The sequence below is a fragment of the Thermobia domestica genome, chromosome 4, assembly GCF_964235325.1.
Source record: "Thermobia domestica chromosome 4, izTheDome1.hap1.1, whole genome shotgun sequence".
Classification (NCBI taxonomy): domain Eukaryota; kingdom Metazoa; phylum Arthropoda; class Insecta; order Zygentoma; family Lepismatidae; genus Thermobia; species Thermobia domestica.
Window position 1 is genome coordinate 248,854,776 of NC_137457.1, and position 22,105 is coordinate 248,876,880.

The following is a 22,105-nucleotide window of genomic DNA, read 5'->3' on the forward strand; positions in this document are numbered from 1 at the left end:
AAAGTCCTCGTCGCTCCAATGTTTGTGTCATCCAATATGGCGGTCATTTCTAATATGGCTACCGCGTCTTATGGTTTATAGATTAGGCTTTGATCCGGACATTTCGAAAAACACACTGAAAATTGGTGGAAATGTCGTGGGAAGTGTTCTAATTAACATACTTAAAGTTAAAAAGCATCCATTTTGGAGAAAACCGCCATTTTGAAAACTAACGCCATTTTGGGTATTAGCGTTTTGAGGTGTAGTTTTGAAAGTAGCAGTCCTATCAAACTATTTCTCGGGCCAAGTTAATATTTTTATTCCAGATTACATAACTGAATGGTTAAATTCAAATAAAAACCATAATTTAGTACTTCTTGGCCACTTTAATTGAATTATGTGCTTTGATAGTCGGGTAAGAAACGAAATTAAAAGTTTTAGTACCCATCTTTATAGTAGAATAATTATAAGTAAATATGTAGTTTGGAAATACTGACCGAAACGGTGTTTACTGAAACTATGTGATACTGTAGTAATGTTGTAATTGAGTCACACCATGACAGCCGAAAATACAGTGATTGTACATAGTTTTTTTTTGTTTTGTTTTGTTATAGAAATCCGAAATCAGAATTATTGTTATTCTATAACATTGTTGAAAATATTTTGCATGTTACGCTTCATCGTCTACTGTTTCATTGTCCTCAGAATGTGCTTGGTTCTGGCATCCGTGGCCGGAACATTATCCACACATACTAGTACACGCATAGACTACTTCTCAGGCACTTCCAATCTCCTTCACATCCAGATTTACAATTGCAGGAGATGATATGTAAGATATTGTTCGGTGCTCTATCTAGCTGGCTGGGGACGGGTTTGTAACAGTCGTTCTTGAGCATCCAACCCCATTCTATTGGAGGTAAATGCACATCCTTGTGCCCTTCAACCTAACAAATAAACAAACAAAAAAGTTACTATGAATATTTACGTATGATACAACAACGAAAAACTATACAGGAGCTTAATGCAGAATATTGTGTGAATTTGAATTTAATTTGAATAGAAAATGGGAGAATTGATAGAGCAGTATAATCTTCATGAATATATTTTTAGTGTTACTCTTACTTGTGATTCTTTCTGTGAGAACTACCCACGAGACCTTGCAGAATCACGACGGCTTACCTCGTCCCGACCACAAATTTGAAAGTCAAAAAAATGGGATTTTTTAAAATTCGAACTGGAAACATGCTGTTCCAAACAAACAAAAAAATGAGTAAAAAGTGTTTTTTTTTTGTTTCCAGAAAAAAGAGAGAAAAAAATTAAACTAACTTGAATTTGAGTCTTACTTGCTGATAAACTTGATTGAAATGCTGCTTAACTACAGAGGAGGTAGGTGAAACAATGGCCAAATCAAATGTTGACTTCATAGATAGCTTTGCCACTTTGGGCTTATATACAGTTAATGTCTTGCTTGGTCCAAATTCCATTAATGTCCATACAAAGCAAGCAGCAAAGTCTCTCCTGCCGCAACGATTTCTTAGTGAGTGGTGTTTCGTTTGTCAAATATTAACACCTTTCCCCTCAAAACTTGGTTGTCTTTATGGTTTTTGAAAGAGTTGTCTTTTCTTATCCTGAAGGCGCGGAAGTTGCGTCACAACTAGGGTTGTCAGATTTGTAAAATCAAAAAGGAGGACACTTTGACTTTAAAAAAAAATGACTAAAAATTGCTTTTACAGAAACTTAAGTTTGTTTCCAGATTATTTCAAACAGCACATTTAAAGAAAAATAACAACTGTTATAGAAATTAATACATTATTAAAGTAAACTAATACAAAAAGTGCAGTTACAAAATGATGACTCACTAGCAAGCAGCAATACTAATGATACTTTAAGTCATGGTAATTAATGAAGTAATGGTCTAACAACTTATTTATCCTATCTTCACTCTGGCAATATTTTAAGCATCTTGGAAACATGTTTCATTGATTAATCTCCTGAATCATCCCTGTTTCATTAATTAGTGACCTATTAGTCTCCAAACTCGAAAAGGAGGACAAATGCTCGTCCCGCTTGCGTATAAAGCATCAATTTTGATCCGGACGGCCCAGCTGAAAGCCGGACATCTGGCAATCCTGGTCACAACTTGTTGCAGTGTGGAAGAAGAGAAGTGCGGGAAGGAGATTTCCAAGCTCAGCTTTTAGTTTGTCACTGTAGAAGATCTTGCTGTCTGCCTTTTTCTTCCCAGGTATTAACATTCGAACGGTTTGGTAACCAAAAAGAGAAACCGTAAGGATAAGGAGGTCCGTGTCTTCTTCTACAATGACGGAATTCAATTCTTTTTCTGACACTTCTACAGAATTTAGCACTACCATCGTATTTGCAACGCTTGGAGCTTGAAGTACTTTGATGCCAGATTTTTCAAGATGTCCTGACAAAAGTGCAATGAAGCGTATCTTATTCTTTGCGTTTGCCAGAAATACTTCTTGTGGTACAATTGGTAATATGGCGTCCGTGATAACTGTCTCTGTTGCTTCTTGTTTTCTACTCCTGATGGCATGTTCTTCCTTTGTGCTTGGAGAGACGTAGCCGTTGAATACCACCGTCACGTTTCGACCGTAGTGATTAGCTATTTCACACACTGTAGGTATATCTCTCTAAAGTTTGCTGGACGCACCCATACCACTCGATGCAGTAGGAATCCTCCATCCATTGTGAAAACATTATTTGGTGGAAGAGTGTCTTCGCAAGGTCCTATCTTCTGCAGAACGTTTATGAGCGCTGACTTAGAGTCCTGACTGACTTGTTTCCTTCCCGCATTAATAAACCATCGAAAAGTGCAGGTGATCTAGCAGCCAACTCGTACTTTAAGTGACCTGCTAGCTCCTCTTCACTGCGTACAACGCAGAAAAGACGACGGAAAAGCTGGTTTGGATGTACTTCAACGGATGTGTCTTTTTTCTTAATCGTTCTGGCTACACTTGCAAGTGACTGTGCCTTATCTCTTCTCTTTAGATGAACATCATTGAAGCGCCAACACACAATTGATTCATGGCGTGAATACCACACTCATGAGCATAACCACAGTTGACGGTTTCATCAGTAACCAATCTAGTAGATAATAAAGCAAGATAATCTGATTGTCCTTGGAATGGGCTATGAGTAATGAGCCAACCCACTAGCTCTTCGAAGTCCATTTTGTCACAGGCCCGTCGACATTTGAGAAGTTACACATGTTGGTCGGACGTTTCGGAATAGATGCCACTAAAATTTTCAATCGCCTCAAAAATGTTCAATGAATCTGGCATTGCACATACCCAACGAGTGCAATCACTCGTTCAGACAGTCCCCGTCCGTGTGTCAGTTCTCCAACAGTTTTCATAGTCCTCATAGGAACTTGCTCGATGATCATGTCTGCCCAAACCTCTGACCAAAATTTATCTGATCTTCTAATAGTGAAGTAGGCTTGGGTGGTGAACTGTTCGAATTCTGAGGTTGTCATGGTTTCTTCTAATTTCATCATTTGCTGAAGGTAAATCTGAGCAAACTTTGCTTAACTTTGGTGCCCAGTGGCTTGGAAATACGAAATTATACATTTTACAGAATAGAGGTGGAATTCTCAGTCGCCAGAGCGTTCTGCTCTAATAAAAAGACGGCAAGCTCTAATAATGTTCACCATTTGGAAGTACTGTATCTACAATTTGGCAGTACAATCAGATGAGGAAAGTTCTTCCAGTTTGACGTATAGCAGCCTGGAAGCTTTAATCAAGCATTCAGACATACAAACCGCTTTCCAGCAATAATTTTTCTTCGAGTAGATAATTGAATACTGCCTTCAGTTGTTGAGTGAAGTCGAAATCCTTCTTAAGAACTTCTGGGAGAAGGATTGTCAAAGAAACTTTCGTCTAGAAATGTGCTCGAATGGCTTGAGCGTACGCATGACCTGTCATGAACCATGGTATCCTTGGCGTAAATAGATTTCCAAAGTTCTTCCAAACCGCTTCCAGCAATAATATTTCAAACAAAGCCCTTATAAACATGAGCAGGTGGAAACCTCTGACGCAAAACTAGACATGACAGCGGACTGTTTTCTCCGCTGAAAATATGGCCAATGCCTTCGCGTAAAGTGGTTGATCCAACGTTAGTAGAAACGACTGTTGATTTCTTAGTTTGCACTGAACCACGACATAAAGAAGACAAGTAAGTGTAGATCGTGGTATGATTTCACGGTGCAAGGTTGACAAATAGAAGGGGCAGTACAGTTCGATGTCTCGTCTTCCGGTGGTAAATATATTTTAAAGAACAGTGTTGTCCACTATTCTTGGCGGATGTACTTTCACACTCACTTTTTATACCTATAAATTTAAAAGATACAAACTGAAAAGAAAAATCGCATCGAAAACGTGAAATCCAAGATGGTGGAGGTTTCTCAATATGGCGGGTTTTCCCCAAAATGGATGCTTTTTAACTTTAAGTATGTTAACTAGAACACTTCCCAGGACATTTCCATCAATTTTCAGCGAGTTTTCCGAAATGTCCGGATCAAAGCCTAATCTATAAACTATTAGATGTGGTAGCCATATTAGAAATGGCCGTCATATTCGATGACACAAACGTTGGAGCGACGAGGACTTTTGGGGGATGTTGGTTAAGATCTTGGCCATCAAGTTACGAAAATTCAATAATTTTGTAAAGGTTTCACTAATCTTTTACACCTACAACCTGGTCTTTAACCCTTACCGCGTCACAATAAATTTAATAAGAGATTATGGCTTCCTGCGCATAAGTTTCAGTATCTCCGTTAGTTATGGAGATACAGCAACGCAACTGGGCTCGTTGAAAAGCTCTTGAAACGGCAAATAACATTTACTTCGAGATATTTTCTCGTATATGTACCCCTTTCCAAGTTATTTACAGTTAAATCTAAAAGAAAACAGATCAAGAATGCATATTTTTTTCACTTTGAGTTCCTATATTTGAAAGCAGCGCCAATATAAGACAAGTAGCTGTTGTAAATAACAATATCCAATCTGTTTTCTGCAAAATGAAACTAGAACGAAGTTCCTATCTTGAAATGGAAAGTAGATATAATGTTTTAAAGTTTAAGAGATGAAATCAGTCGGCGGACATACTGATGACGTCATATCTCATTTTCCCCAAGCCGTATTTTTTTGGGACTTGGAGTGAGTTGATTAGAATAATATTCTGAACATCTCCACCAATTTTCAACTTGTTTATCAAAATGTTCCGGTTTGGTCACCTTTTTTTGTCTAATTTTCCTGGACTATAGATTAAGTTGTAAATAAATAAAATAATTGTATTTATCAATTAGGAATAGAAATGATTCGGTGACAGGAAGCGGGGGTGGCGACAACAGACTGCTGCACATGGGATGAAATAGTAGTCTAACTTCTGCTTCTGCATTGCAATCGCGACATAGAAATTAAATTTTCTCTCTCTTTTTATCATTCTTCCTACATAGTGTGTTTGAATACCATTGGAGATAAAATAATACCAACTAACGCACACAATAATAGCAATGCTTATACGTGGGTTGTGTTTACATTTAGTTAAACTGAACAAACCACCCACTCAAAAGCAATGAAATTCTACATTTGTATGAATAAAGTTGGCGTTTTTACTTTTTTTGAATTGAAAATAGTCAGATTCGATTTACCTATTCAAATTGTTAGATTGAGCTTCAAAACATACGTTTATGTAATACTGGCAGAAAAAGAAATGAACCCAGAACACAGGAGATAGTTTTTCATTTCAGAGGTAGATTGTTCACGTATTACTACCTTGTGTTTGCTGTCAATTCAGGTGTATCTTGATAGTCTGAGTATTGGTGGTCCGGATTGGAAGATATATTTGTCTCTTTGATGTGGACATGATATTAATTTTGATGAATATGGATTTCGTGTGGGATGCTACTATCTCTGTCCCGGTTTCGTTGGTGGAAGTGAAAAGTTGTAATGCTGATTGGTTAAGCATAGTGAAGGAGGTAATCATGACGATGAAACTTCGGTTCCTTAAACCATAGTCCTAGTTAGTATATAATTCCAGGTAAATAAAAACTATTTTTTTCGGTTGAACAAATAAATTATCATGGGATATGCTTTTGGTATCACTAAGAAAACAAAAGAAGATAGGATGGGAATGATACAGTTCTTAATAGAGTGTAAAGTGATCTAATAGGCTCAGTTGGTTTAAAACATAACATACGCATATTGAAACAAAAATAAATTCTAATAAGAAAAATCTCGTTTTCATGTTTGTATTATGACGACGGAAGAACAATGACAGGTAATTCTCAGGAAACATGCATCTCGCCAATCCTCTACAACGTAAATACTGCGGTTATTCCCACCGCAATGAATACTTTATCGACCACCTTCACTGATGATATAGCAACTTTTGCTGGAAATCCTGAAATTCGCTTCTAAATCTTCTGGACGACTCCACAACCAGATGGATAATCAAACTAAATGCCAACAGGACTCAGCTTGTTCATTCCACGAAAGAACTTCAACATCCTTCAGTAACCATTCTCTACATTATATATAGCTGATACTTCAAATAGTAATCGATGATAGGTCATTTATCTAAATAGAACACCTCAACCAGCATCTCGAGAAAAGTGTATAGAAAGCAACGTCCAATTTTGAACTTCTCTATAGCCTTTCTTAGACCCTACATGCTCACATCAACTCCAGCTACTCGCATAAAGAAGGATGCCACGCGGCAGAATGAGGTGGACAAGGTCCTGCAGAATTGGAACATCTTGAGAGACAGATAATGACTTGACGAATAAAAGAAATATTAAGGGTTTCGTGGAGTTGTGCTACTGCACTCTTGTTCCCTATTCCTAGAATGACCGGAGTTAATTCGTGTTGAGTAGTTGTGAACACGCTGAATTGGAAGCTGATACATGGGTGCTGCATGCCTCTGGTCCTGCGGGTGTAGAAAAATTGAAAGCTGATGAACATTTGGTAGAGACGAAACTTATATATTTAGCTGAATTTCAAATGAGTGAAGAAGACAGTAGAGAAGTTAAACCTTGTTCAAGAGGTATTCCAAACATTTCTGCAAATTCTTGCTGGAGTTTTTATTTTAAGTAGATGTCGAATGGTTTGATTCCAAATTGAAGTACACTTTTACGAAAATATTTCGTTTTTGGGTTAAACCAGTTGATTTTTATGGGATTTGATTACCTCAGTTTGAGAGTACTCTTTCTTACTAGTACTGAATGTATGATGATAAAAATGGGCTTTATGATTTTCAGTGATACATAGTGTTCAAAAAAATGAAAATATTCGACAAAGAAATTGAGAGAAACGTAATTATTAGGAGTAATCACGCTCCAGTGAATGTGGAAATATTGAATACGTGTCCAACGCAACAATATAAATGTCATTACGAAAGGATAATGTATTTGCAACAGGCCCGTATCCAGGTGGGGTCTGGGGGGCCGGGCCCCCCTAAATTTTTGCTGGTCCACTAAAATTTTCACGGCAGGCTTGCAAATGAACTATAATATGGTGATGAACTATAATATGGTTGGATCGAGCCTCCCTAACTTTAGCCAAGTCCCCCCCTACATTTTTGGGCTGGCTATCGGCCTGATTCGCAAGATAATAACAGAAAAATAAATCATGCCGCCCCTTATTCCTTAAGAAAGAGGAGAATATATATTATGACTGTAAGTATGTTTACCTAAACTGGAACTGTATGATGAATCGTATGAAGTAAGTTGAGTTACGAAGATACACTCATGAGTACTACTTGAGTACCAGAGGATATTGAAACATGGATAAAAGCGCAGCTGGTATCCTATTTTACGATTTTTTTTAATTTACAGATTAAATACATAATATATTTCAAAATAGAAGTACATAATCAAAATATATGGTGATCTTGCATCTGACATCCACAATATTGTTTTACAAAACGTAATTCAAACTGTACACTTGTAAATACGTAATAGTCCACAAGGACGCCATGATGAACGTACACTTCTGTCTAACTGCAGTGTGTTACGTCATGATCTGTAACGATAAAAAGTAGGCTATCCCAAAATGTTCAAATGTTGAATCAGTTGCGAAAAGCGCATCTTGATATCTCTTACCGTTTTTTTTTTCAACGTGGAAATCAGAATTGAAACGAAAGGTAGTAGTAAATTACAACCACTTCCGGTTTTGATAGAGTTTTGTGGGTTGTTATAGTATGTTCTCTTGACACGCTGAATTGTTTGCAAACCGCTTGTCGCTATCTAATAACCATTTTTCCATGACGATAAATGTTGACATTGGAAATTGTTTATTATAACCACTTCTGGTTTAAATGGAAGGTTAAAAGAAATGATAAAACCTATTCCTGGAACGCTGAATCAATTGCGAAAAACCACACCTTGATATCTCTTGCCCTTTTAGTTTTATGAAAAACAGTATTGAAACCGGAAGTAATAGTAAATTGCAACCACTTCTGGTTTCGGTAGAGTGGTCGACATTGTCGTGGTACGTTGCTTTGAGACACTCAATCGTTTACAAAGCAACAGCTTCTTGTTATCATTTACCTTTCACGTTTTGAAACCGGCCATTTCCAATTTGAATAGAAGGTTAATTAAGAAAATGGAATGTATCTTTGGGACGCTGAATTAATTGTAAAGAAAAAACATCTCGGTATCTGTTATCGCTTTTGCACTGACATCTGTCTACAGACAGACGGACGGACAAAGCCGTTCTATAAGACTCCCGATATTTATGCATAGCATAGTTTAGAAGTCTAATAATTGAGTTCAGGTATGTACAAATTTTCATAACACTTTCAACCTACCCAACAGGATCCCAGACTACTTTCGTTCTCCAACATTTTTAGAAATATTCATCTCCTTTACGGTAGTGGGGTCCCGGTGGCTCAGTAGCCTCTTGTGCATGGGGTCCTTCGTTCGATCCCAGCTCGCGCCAAGTGAACTTTGTGGTGCACAAACACCGTGTGTGTAGGTTTTCTCGGCGATCTCCCGTTTCCTCCCACTTTCTTCATTCGGCCATTTCGTTCATTTCTCATCACCACCATCTCCTTTAGCACAGCGGGTACAACCGTGGGAAGTAAAACTTCAAGATTCCATTTTTTTTTTCCTTTACGGTAGTCTACAGTGCATGAAAATAGTACGTAAAACTTAGTTTTATTTTCATTAAAAATCTATGAGAGATTGTTAGTTGGGAAATAAATACCTAAACAATGAAATTATATCTTTAACATGTAACATTTATGCTTTTTAGGTTAAAGTAGACATAAGTCCGTAGCTAAATACTTTAATCTAGGGGGAGAGGCAAATGTTTTCACTTTTAAAATCTAATATAAAGTTTGGTATTTAATCTTCCCTAAGTAGTAGTTTTACCTTTTCACTTTAATTTTCGGATGGTCTGATTCCGCCATAGATCTCCTCTCTTGTCTAGGATCCGTCCTTGGATAGACGGATTATCAATGAATTTGGATGTTGGTGGATTCAGAACGTGAGAGGAAACGGGAAAACCTCGAGAAAATCCATGGATACAACAGGGCCTGGAATCGAACCAGGAGACTCCTCACACCAAAAGTGGGCGCTGTAGACAGGAGCACCGTACCTCCATAAATATTAAATTATTCAATATAAACTAAAATTCAGTTCATTAAGAAAATAAAAGGCAAGCAAAAACAAGTATGCATATGGTCTAAATCGCTTGAATGTTTCAATGTTGAAACAAAGAATGTTAATGCATCCGGCTTAACCTTCTGCTATGAGGTCTCCACCCAAGTTTATATATACACACAATATATACAATTCAATGCAACAAAAACAACAAGGTTTGAGGTAATTAAAAGTTGCCGTGTAACGTAGCAACGACTAATTCTTAATTAACCTCCGTACGTAATTTGTTGCACTCGTGTTTGTGTGCGCCTTGTCTCGCATATTCCGCTTGTTTCATACGTTATGCATTGAGAAACTTGCGCACTGCAGTCCTAAGTACAGAGGAGTGGGTGCAGGAGTGTCCACTGCATACATATTACGTTATCACTAAAAGACTTGTTAAACAGGTATCGTTCTGTATTGGTTGGTCCAAGTCAAGCAATAAGCAACGGATACAATTTATGTACGATAATAATACAGTATATACGTAGCTTACATTAAAAAAAAAATACTATAGAAAAAAAGCTGCGTTAATGTGTTGTATACATCTGCACTTAAAGGGCAAGAGACCATACCATAAGTTCCATTTCATGACGAAAAGAAACGCACAGAATAGTGGTGTTAAAATCATTCGAGGATTCGAATATTTGTTATACGAGGGTGGATTGTAAAGTTCGTAGCCTGGCTACAAAATTATAAAATATTTGGATAAGTTATGTTTTGTTTTTCCACGTAATCCCCCTGGACCGAGATACATTTATGTCACCTTTCCGGTAACGTGCCTTTTTTTATGCAGGTATTTAATGACAGCTCGATGCTCGATTTTCTCTATATCACAAATTTCCGTCATTTCCGCTGACTTAGCGCTTTATAAACTCCTCACCTGTGAAAGAATTGAGAAATGAAATTTTACACAGTGACTAGCAACGGATATAGCTACTCAGCTAATGTACACAAATATAAAGTAATTGCTTCCTTCCAAGTCAGGCCATGATTTTTCCAATCCACCCTCGTACGAATATTCGTTTTCAACATTCGAACAATTACCCGAATAATTATTCGTTATTCGATTAGTTGATCAAATAGTTATTCGTTATCTATATAATTGATCGATTAGTTATTTATTATTAGAACAATTATTGGAATAACGATTATTGTTCGTATATTCAAATAACGAATATTCGATGAGTCCGTTATTCGACTTTTAACAACACTAAAGTCGTCATTACTCTTAACGCTCAAATGCAACACCAAAACTATTTATTTATAACAAGAATGTTGATGTTAGACACTGAAATACACTAAGTAGGTAGATAAATAAGCACTTAATATAGCTGGTCGTTGTTCGTAGAGTATATCTTTCAAAGAAATAAGAACTAAATTACTTCCATGTATTTCTAATAAATATTATATGTGGAATTATTTATAACATATCATCACTTCATACAACAACCCAAAGTTTTACAGCACTTTACACACAGCAGTCTGAAAAGAGAAATTAAGACTTTCGAATGAGAAGATAAATTATGAAAATAAATTAAGATAAATTATTTACATTTAATACAGCATGTTTAGGAATTATGTGAAAGAACTCCGGGAGGTGATTTATTATATCAAACGAAAGAAAATGTTTGAACAAACATGGATCAAAAAAAGACCTCTTTTCACAGTTAGAAACCGTCGAAAATCCGAAACGTCCCATTTTAACTTGCCCTGGCTTGCGCTTCAACAGGACTCTGCGGTACCGCTTTACCTAAACATCTGTGTTTTACAATCTGTGGTACCGGTGAAACGAATGATTAATCAGTACTTATTTATAAAAGTGTATCCCCGTACCCTAACTTACTTTATACAATTCGTTTCACCAGTACCGGAGGATTGCAAAACATGAGCATTTAAGTAAAGTATATATTAATTCCTGTGTAATTCCTTGATTCTTAGATCTCATAATTTTCCGCCTGGGACGCATTAAAACGCGATATTTCGCATTTTTGGCTGTGTATAACTCTTAAAGGAGGCGTTTTGCGACCAATTGTTTGTGATAATATTTTGCCTTTTTTCATTTCATATAAGGAACAACCTTGCGGCGTTGAATCAGCGAATTTCTAATTTCTATTGTATATTTCGGAAATGTATCAGAAGGAATCATTATTTGTGGTTCCACATGAGAAGATATATATTTTTTTCAAATTTCCAATTGATAAAAATCTTGTCTTTTATGCGTATCATAAAACACTTTTTTAAAACCCTCATTGATTTTTTTTTACTTCTGAGAGATTGTCCAATTGTTTTTAATTCGCCTAAATTCGTATTAACAATGAAAACTTAGTCACATTTGTCGCGAAGGCAATCTATCTATGCATGAGGCCAGAGCTTTTTCTTGACATGAAAATCAGTTTGTTTCGTTTTTCTTGTCTCGTTCTTTTCTTCTTCTTCTTCTTCTTCTTCTTTTTTTTAAATAGTGCTTGGAAAGAACATAAATCTTCATTGAAGCAAAAGTGCAAGTGAAATGTCCAGTTTGACGTCTGGAGGGAAACTCACCTCAGCAACACAACACAGGGATGGACTAAGTTCACGAGTCTAACGCCACTAACTGTATATTCCCAGCAAATGAGTTGGGATACCTAGATATTCAGGGACAATGTGTTGTTGAAGAGGCTTGTATAAAAGTGCAGCATAGACACCATAGACTACCATATCAGCAACAACATCTTCTGTGGGTGAAGAGTTGGTTTAGTGCCTATGGAGAACACACATTTACGAGTGATTTTTTCTCTATAAATTCGAACTGGGACATTTTGTGCAGCAAATCTAAAAAAAAGTGCATACTGGCCATAAATGCCGAATGAGAATGCCATTCGTCGTTCGTTTGTCAAATTTCGTTCCGGTAACGTAGAATTTCAAAATGAGCTCCGTGGGCACTGACCAACACCATGTTTATGAGCTCCTCAGGAACACCGTGGGAATAGACCCTTGGAAAAGTGTTCGTATCATTGCAAATGAGTTAGGCATACACCATCCGCTGTCATTCAGTGGCTCCGTGCAATTGGTAAAGTGAAAGAAGATAGACTTTTTTCGGTACTACATAAGTTGACATCGGGTAACAGGAATCGCCATCTGGAGATATGGACTCCTTTGAGTGTAAAGAATAGCAGGGAAAGTTTTCTACATCGGATTGTCACTTTACGTAAGAAGAAACCGATTTCCTGCAACAATCGTAAACATTGTAGAACGGTTTACGCACTAAACCACTTCTCCACTCATAGAAGATGTTGTTGCTGATATGGTGGTCTACGGTGCTTATGGTGGGAGTGATCTATCATGTCCTCAGGCGAGGTGAAACCATCAATCCGGATCGTTACAGTACTGAACTTCGTGAAATGCACCGCAAACTTGTCTTCAAGTATACATCAATAGTGAACAGACGTAGTGTCCTCATGTTTCATGACAATGCCTCCCACACATACCACAAACAACTATGGAGCCTCTTCCTGAGTTACGAATGAAATCCTTCCTTATCCACCATATACCTCGATAGCTCTTCTCCCAATTCCGGCATCTCGTTCATTTCTTGGAAGGGAAGACTCTCCCTGTCATTAATTGATTCGGTGCAACGCAACGCGCGGTTGAGGAATTCTTCGCATAGCAAAGTCAAGATTTCTTTCTCCATGGAATCTAATCGTTGGCTGAGCGTTATCAAACGTGTGTGCTTGCACAAGGCTGCTGTTTTGATTTACCATATATTTTAGTTTTAATTATTTTAATCTTTGGAAATGATGTACCTGGGACGAACATTTCATTCGCTCAAATCTAAGAGTTTATGAAGTTCTCAGTCGCGCCGATTTATGTGTAACTTCGGGGGAAAAACATTCGGATTTATAGATATCGCCTAACAAATGCCAAATGAGGATTTTAATAAAAATACGTCAGCCTAAACAAATTCCATAAAGGCCCTGACCACCACAGGATTCACCAGTGTTTCTTTCAGAGGGATTACCCCCCTGATTCGAAACGTATCAGCAGAAATTTATTAAATTTATGATTGCTGTAAGAAGCATGTAGAAGGAAAAAATATTTCGAACTACTTTAAATATACCAGCACAATGAAAACTAACAAAGACGCATAGATTTAACCCCGTTAGGATTTCTATTCTTTAAGGGAAATTTAAAATTTCCACTAAACAGCTACTGCTTCCTTACTATTTATCGTAGGATCATAGTTCATGCCTAGTTTTATTCAGAATTGAGCATTCTTTCCAATGGTACCATTCGCTTGTCCATATTATACATCAGAAGCGGGTTAATCTGGGAAAACCGGAAGATTTTTCGAATCTTTTTTCAAAATTTTTGCGCCCTTCTTGCTCGTAATTTTCTTCAGTGTAATGAGCCTTTTCTAACGGTACCACTCACATATCCGTACCACACACCTGTTAATGGAAAAATCGGACTAATCGGACTAATCGGACTAATCGAAATAACCGGACTTTTTCTGAAAAATCACCCTCTCGGGCTCGGGCCCGGGTTCACGTATTTATCCTCCCCAAAAATGAGAAATACTCAAAGATGTACACAATCTGTATGAAAAGTTTCAATCTGGTATTTTTAAAACTAAAGGAGTAAACCTTTCTTTTTTTAAATTTGCCTTTAAAAAATTCACTGCCTTCTTGGCACCGCCAAGTTGACCATCCGGTTCCAAAATGCATCTGGGTTGTTATTTATTACATTCTTGACTTGATCATAAATAAGTAATCAAAGACAACACTACACCATGGTATCTAAAGATACCATAAATCTAAACGGTTTAATATTCTTTTGTTCCTTGTTAGAAACTTTTGATAGTACTTGTTGGATGTGAAAATTTTAAACAGGCAAAGGTATTAGCTTTTAATTAATTTTTACACTTTTACTAATAATCACCAATGATGCCAAAACAACTTCCAAACTACAGCCCTTTACTGCATCTGTATATTTCTAGGTACATTAACATACGTAAATCCAACCATTAAGGATCAAAGATAATTAGACTTGAACAATTAACATTGGAAACTGCAATCAACTCAACCGCTTTTAGCTCATATCAAATCTCTCATAATCTCAGCACCTTATGGCTCATAACCATTCTAACAACCACTTCAACCACTTCTGACTGATTTCGGACATTCACCAAATAGTCTATACCAAGGATCTTATAAAATAGAGGATCTGCCCTTACAACAAAATCTGGAAGCCATACGTCACAGTTTCGCCACCCCCTACTCTGTCCACTCCGCCCAATAGGACAGCAATGTTTTGAGCCAACAATCATGGCGGAAACGAAAGTAGCCAATCAGACGATGGCAGAAACGAGAGTAGCCAATCAGACGTGCCGATGCTCGGTTGTTTTTTTGGCTTCATCAATTTAATAGGATGAAGATACATATGGGCAGATCCTCTATTTATAACATCCTTGAAATATACAATATAAAAATTACGTTGTAACGCCCTTCAATTGTTCTTACAACTTCTCAACACCTTGTCCAATTATTTCTATGTAATATCTTGTCAGATAATTCTAGTTAATCTAAAAATCTTAAGTATTCAGCTAATAAAGAGTCAGATGTTAGAAATTTTTGTCAGTTTTCCTGACAAATGAAGGCCATTCCCAAACAGATGTAAAATACCTCAAATTCTTGGCAAAAAAGAATAAATGACAGTATGTCAACATCATAATTTATTCTGATTTCAACTCTAGGTTACGATGCACTAAAAAGCTCATGTATTAAAATATTAATTGTGCCTGTGTAAACAGCTACCATTGAAAGGTCTTCAGCACAATTAATCGAATAGTGACATCATTAAGAAATCAGCTCGGAGACTCATCATTGCATCACTGCATAATTTCTATTGAAGTGGATGTTCCAAGTCAAGAATTTAGGTTCTTGCGCGGTATGCAACCAAAAGACAAGGAAGGATCCATCAGCTTTAAATAAGGCATGCCTTTGTAAGAACTATTACATGATTTAAATTTAATAATGGATTACAAGTAAAATTATAAATATAAGTTGCCAGGTATTCAATTTAATACATTAAACATTTGCAATAAAATGTGGATAACTGTTAAGTTCTACATCTATTAAGTTGCAAATAGTTTTGTGACTGATTACTCTAATTCAGATTACTGTAAAGAAGCGCAACTTCGAAAAACTTTAGATATTAGATTTAATTTAAAGTAAAATATCTTTGTCTGTTATTCATTTACAGAAATCCCGAGTAGAGACGCGCACGAGACGAGTCGAGACAGAATTTTCCTCACAAAATTCGAGTCGAGACACGGCTCTTCTAATAGAGAAATATACAGTTTTCGAGTCGAGACATCATTTTTACAGCATCTTTTCGAGACGAGACAGCCACAAATCTTGTCTCGTGCGCATTCCTAATCCCGAGAGAATTAAAAAGAAAACAGATTGCAGTAAATAAAGTAAATAGATATGTTTCACTTAGGTGTTTTTGTATCACAATAAAATTATTATTTACTAATTACAATTTTATTCACTAATCACTTGACACACAAACACATATTTATTTTTCTTTTATAAAAATAAAGAGAAACAGAACAGTAAAAAGGTATTAATTTTATAGAATATCTGTGGAATAAAGCTATTCTGTCAACTTAATTATTTTAAAACATTAATATTAATGTCATATTTAGGGTTTTGTTTAGGAGATGTTGATTAAATCTAAAAATAGCAATAAATCTGGTTTTACTATAATATATGCATTACGTATAAAATGGAAGGAAGTGTAGTTTAAGATTTTTGAAGAAAAGAGGAAACCTCAAGCCCTATAGACTTTTGTAAATACGCCTCTCCGTAATTCCGAACATCCTCCCTGCACTGAGAAAAATCAGTTCTCCGGACGGCGGTTTAGAATATTGTAAATATATACGGTATCCTCTTGTTCACTACAGAAATCAATACGAAGCATACGTTATCCGTATGCTACATAGATACTGTTTCTAGATGTTACATCATGCCATTGCAGGATGTCTGTCATCTAACAGTTTTCCGTATATCACTTGCATATACTTGTGTTACATTCCTCAATTATACGTCTGCTGTATGCGAAGTCCAAAAACTTCAGGAATTATGCATGTAACCTACCTTTTCAAGTACGCCATTTACAATTTTTCTCTCTGTGTATTCATTTGAAAATACGAACTCCCAAAAAAAATTCTGAAAGAGTCCCTGGTCGCACATGAAAGTCAAAGAAAAGAAAGAGTAGCTGATATTTAACATTTAACCAATAATGTAGGTATTTCAGAGCAAGATAGGCAAAATTACCTCGTTTCATCTTATCCTCTACGGCGTTATGAAGAAGACAATTTCTTCGCCAGATGTGTCAATCCAATTGACTTTCCTACGAAGGATGCTGGCTAAAAATGTCTTCTTCTCTCCTATCCGCTTCAAAACATATTTGTTTGTTACTCTCTTTGTCCATTTTATCTTCTCCATCTTCCTCCAACACTACATTTCAAAGCTTTCTAAATATTTATTCTATAACTTCTACATAGTCCTAGTCTCTGATCCACACAGTCCAATGTTCCATATATAGCACTTGACCAACCTTTCCCTTAGTCCAATATTAAGACTGCTAGTTAAGAGTGATCTTTTCTTATTGAATGCTTCTTTGGCTATGGCAATTTTTGACCTGATCTCTTTGATGCAGTGAGTGTCTTTCATCGAAAAACTTTCCAGATACTTGAAATGATTGACCCATTCATGTTTTCTTTGTTCTACTCTCATCTGTAAGGGCGTGTTTCCACGCAATATTCTCATAATTTTCGATGATTTCCATTACATATTAATTCCCAGTGTTAAGTACTTTATCCATAATTTCCTGTAGTCTTTCTTCGGTTTTAGCTATATCTCTGTTATTCGTATATTTGATTGTTAATGGTCTACCATTCAATCTTGAAATTCCCAACTTTCATTAAAGTTTTCTTCATTAAGCATTCATTGTAAACTTTAAATAATGTGGTTACATACTACATCCTTGTCTGTCTTCTCTCCCAGTCTCCACACTATTGATTTCTCCTTTATTCAAGCGTAATTTTACTCTTTGCCTTGCATACAGGTTGCAAATGAGTAGACAATCTCTCCAGCAGATCCCGATTTATTTTAGTATTTTCAAATGTTTGGTCCAATTGACCCGATCGAAAGCTTTTTGTCAGTCGATGAAGCACGAACACAACTCTTCTCTTACGTCAAGAACTCGTTCTGAAATAATTCTCATCAACTCAACAGCATCTCTTTTCGCTTTTCTAGCTAATCAAGCATCTCATTCGTCCGTCATCGATTACAGATAATTCTTAATATAAGTACACTGCATTTCAACATAGTTAATCAACAGTTCCATTTGTCCTTCATTGATTTTAGATAATCTTTATTATAAGCGTACACTGCGGTTGCAACACAGCTAATGAACCGTCTCAATTGTCCTTTACTCGCCATAGATAATCCTTATTATAAGTGCGCACTGCCTTTCAACATAGCTAATCAACCGTCTCATTTGTCCTTTATTGATTTAGATAATCTTTATCATAAGTGCACACTGCATTTACAACATAGCTAGTCAACCATCTCAATTGTCTTTCATTGATTTTAGATAATCTTTATTATAAATATACACTGCATTGACAACATAGGTAATCAACATATTCACTTGTCCTTTATTGATTTTAGATCATCTTTATTATAGGTGCACACTGCATTTACAACATAGCTAGTCAACCATCTCAATTGTCTTTCATTGATTTTAGATAATCTTTATTATAAATATACACTGCATTGACAACATAGGTAATCAACATATTCACTTGTTCTTTATTGATTTTAGATCATCTTTATTATAGGTGCACACTGCATTGACAACATAGCTAATCAACCGTCTCAATCTTCTTTTATTGTTTTGAGATAATCTGTAATATAAATACACATTACGTTAACAACATAGCTAATCAACCGTCTCATTTGTCCTTCATTGATTTTAGATAATACTTTTATAAGTGCACACTGCATTGACAACACAGGTAATCAATCACCTTATTTGTCTTTTATTGCTTTTAGATACTTTTATTATAGATGCACAGTGCATTTACAACATAGCTAATGAATCGTCTCATTTGTCCTTGTTCATTATAGATAATCCTTATTATAACTGCTCTATTCACTACAGGCACACACACAGAACTGCCAGAGAAACCACACGCATCGTTATCGATTAACACCACTTGGCATACTGACTTACAAGAGGTCGTCCTACAGCACCCTAGTGGCACAACCTCGTATTACAACTACACGATGAGCGGGAGTATAATTCCAGTAATTTTTGGGTCCCCAAACACATTCACGAGACCAATATTCCAACTTTGTCCAAAGATAAGTTTAATAGATATAATCAGAGAATAATACTGCACGTTTGATTTATTTTGCTTTATTAGTGAACTTAATTGTCTTGTTCAGAAACATGTTCCCAATATTAAAACTTTCTCATCAATAAAAAAACAAGATACCAAACAAGTGCATGGATTATTCTCTGTTGATTGTTAATTCAACCTGTACTTCATTGAGTCAATACGAGACTATTGAACAAGTTCCAAAATCCATCTTTTGAAATTGATTAAATTGTAGAGAAATACATTAGGAAGTTAGGGAAAATATGCTGCCATCTATTGGTGATTGACGGTCCTTTTATAATTTTCCGAATGTAATACACCTGTATTTCAGAACTCAAATATTTCCAACCATTTCCTTTGTATCAACTTACTTTTCTGAATATTTTCTTAAATATATTCTTACTAGCGTCAATTACTCGCTTCGCTGGGTTAAAATAAGGAAAATTAGTAATATGTTCCGTTGGTCTGTCATCTTTTACTATTACTGAAGAGCTTTCTTTTCTCCCCCCTCCCCGAAGTTGCGGGCTGATTTGAATTTAAACGGCATCGGAAGTGTCACTGTTCATCTTAGCGACTCCCAAAACTATGGATTCGACACTAATATTGATTCATTTTAAATATCGCCCGTCCCTAAGTTGTACCGCCGAAATGAAATGATGAAAACCACCCCAGGCTCACCACAAACCACCACAAACAGTTACTTTTATATATATATATATATATATATATATATATATATATATATATACAGAGAGAGAGAGAGTAACTTGGAGAAAGATGCCACAGTTTCACATTTTTCCAAAATGTGTTCATAAATATCATAGAAACAGGCAACTATGCTTTTGTACCACTAATATTACTAACTTCAATTTCCACTAATTATCTATCTAATTATAAAGAAAATTTTCAACAAAATGACAAGTATTCTCCAAGTATATTTTCTAAATCCGTTTGTAAACAATGGATAAAAATAAAATAGAAAAAAAGAACTGTGGACCTTACCCATTATCATTATATGTTCATTTTTTAAACTTGGATTCTTGTGATCACAGTTAATGCAGTGACATGCAGTGAACTACAATTTAAATCGAAATCACCGTAATCGTTCAAGTTTTCCAAGGTGTTCACATCGAGAATCGAATCCGGGACTTCGTACGCCAAAGGGACATGCACTAACCACTAGACTAGAGGAGAGAACGGCCTTTCATTTAATATGTGAAAACCTGCTCTATTAAAAAGTAAAGACTCCCCCTTATAACAACTTACTAGCTACAACACTGGTACACCTGTGATGATATCGGATTTATTAGTGTAAATGCTCTTCATTTTGCAATGAAGGGATATTTGATTCACCCAGAAATTTACCTTTTCAACATAATTCAACCAGATAAAAGAAGTTGTGACAAATCAAGTATGTCGCAGGACCCCTACCCCAAGAATATTTTTTTAGCATTTTGAACAACCCTCATACATATTCAGCTCGCACAAAGGGCTTAAAACTCAATTCAAGCACATTCTTTTGATTCAGCTTGCTAGCCAACTAAAGCCTGTGACAAACATCTTGGCATTTCAGTAGGGATGCGCTCGAGTCGAGACATGTCTCGAATCTCGACTCGACTCGACTCGAATTCGAGTCGAGATTCGAGTCGAGACACACTTTGTAAAATTCGAGACGAGTCGAGACAAACGTATTTCTCGACTCGAATTTTCGAGTCGAGACACGAGTCGAGTCGAGACGGCTCTTAAAAATCTCGACTCGACTCGAATGTCTCGAAAATCTTTCTATAATTTTTAATATTATTTTGAAGAAAGTATTCACTCAGAAACAGCCTTGAAACCAATACCAGCTTTTATTCCTTCAGAAAGGTACAGAACGCATAAAATTAATAGTTAATCTTTAAAGATCAAGATTTAATTTTCAGCTCAATTCAGTTAATTAGAACTAATAGTTAATGTCGTTGTATTGCAAATATAATGATAATAATAATAATAATTGATTATCTAGTTTGTATAAAACTATTATCTGTAGTCTAAATCTAGTTTGTATAAAACTATTGCGATAAAGTGAACTTCATAAATTCTCTGAATGAGCAGTTGGTAGTCTATAGTAATTTAGCATAGTTATAATTATTGTGTTTTCGTTCCCATGAACGCAATAGGGATACGTAACTTCTGGATTATTCGCTTGCCCAACTATTCTGAGGCTTTAATGTGTTGCAGCATATCACGAGCTACGGATAATATATAATGTAACATTTGTTGTACATCACATATTATGATACGAGACTATTTTACATAGTATATCTTATCTAATATAAATAAAATAAAGAGTTTGTTCGTGTGTTTGTCTGTCTGTCTGTGCGACCTGGGGACCAGACGAGTGGACTGAGAGTTCCCAAAATTTGGTCACGGGTACCTTAGTCCAGTCCCCAGATCAAGACGAAGCGTTTTTTTTAAATTTCGAACCAGGGGGGTCTCGGGGGGGACGTTTACTGGGACCGACCTGGGGACCAGACAAGTTGACCGAGAGTTACCAAATTTTGGTCACGGATACCTTGGTCCAGGTTCCAGTCTAAGGCGAAGCGTTTTTGTCAAAATTGGAACCAGGGGGTCTCAGGGGGGCGTTTAGCGAGACATGTAGTAAAAAAAAATCCAAATTGATCGACATTAGTGTCAAATCCATAGTTTTCACGGTCGCTGAGATCAATGGATTTCCATCAGCGATGACTTGCAAATTCAGCTACTACTGTATGTGAGCCGGGTGTCAGCGGGTGAGGAATACCGAGACATGTATAAATAGCCCATATTGATTGATACTAGTGTCAAATCCATAGTTTTCGCGGTCACTGAAATAAATGGTGATACTTCCACAGGTGTTGACTTCCAAATACAGCCCCCATGCGAAGAATGGGTATATTAAGCTAGTATTACAATAAATGGACTGCTTGGATGCCAAGAACTAGTACAGATAAGTACCATTCACTTCTATGAATAGGTATTTTTTAAAAGGATTTTTGTAAACACTAAGT

At 36.3% G+C, this 22,105-nt stretch overlaps 1 long non-coding RNA gene across 1 annotated transcript in view; it reads right to left on the bottom strand.

Moving 5' to 3' along the window:
- Positions 1-364: 364 nt before the first annotated feature.
- The window catches only part of LOC145683482 (uncharacterized), a 106,593-nt gene continuing 84,852 nt past the window's right edge, over positions 365-22,105 (bottom strand). Inside the window, exon 2 of the long non-coding RNA XR_014131120.1 lies at positions 365-923. This is a non-coding gene — a long non-coding RNA (uncharacterized LOC145683482). The remainder of the gene's footprint in view (positions 924-22,105) is intronic.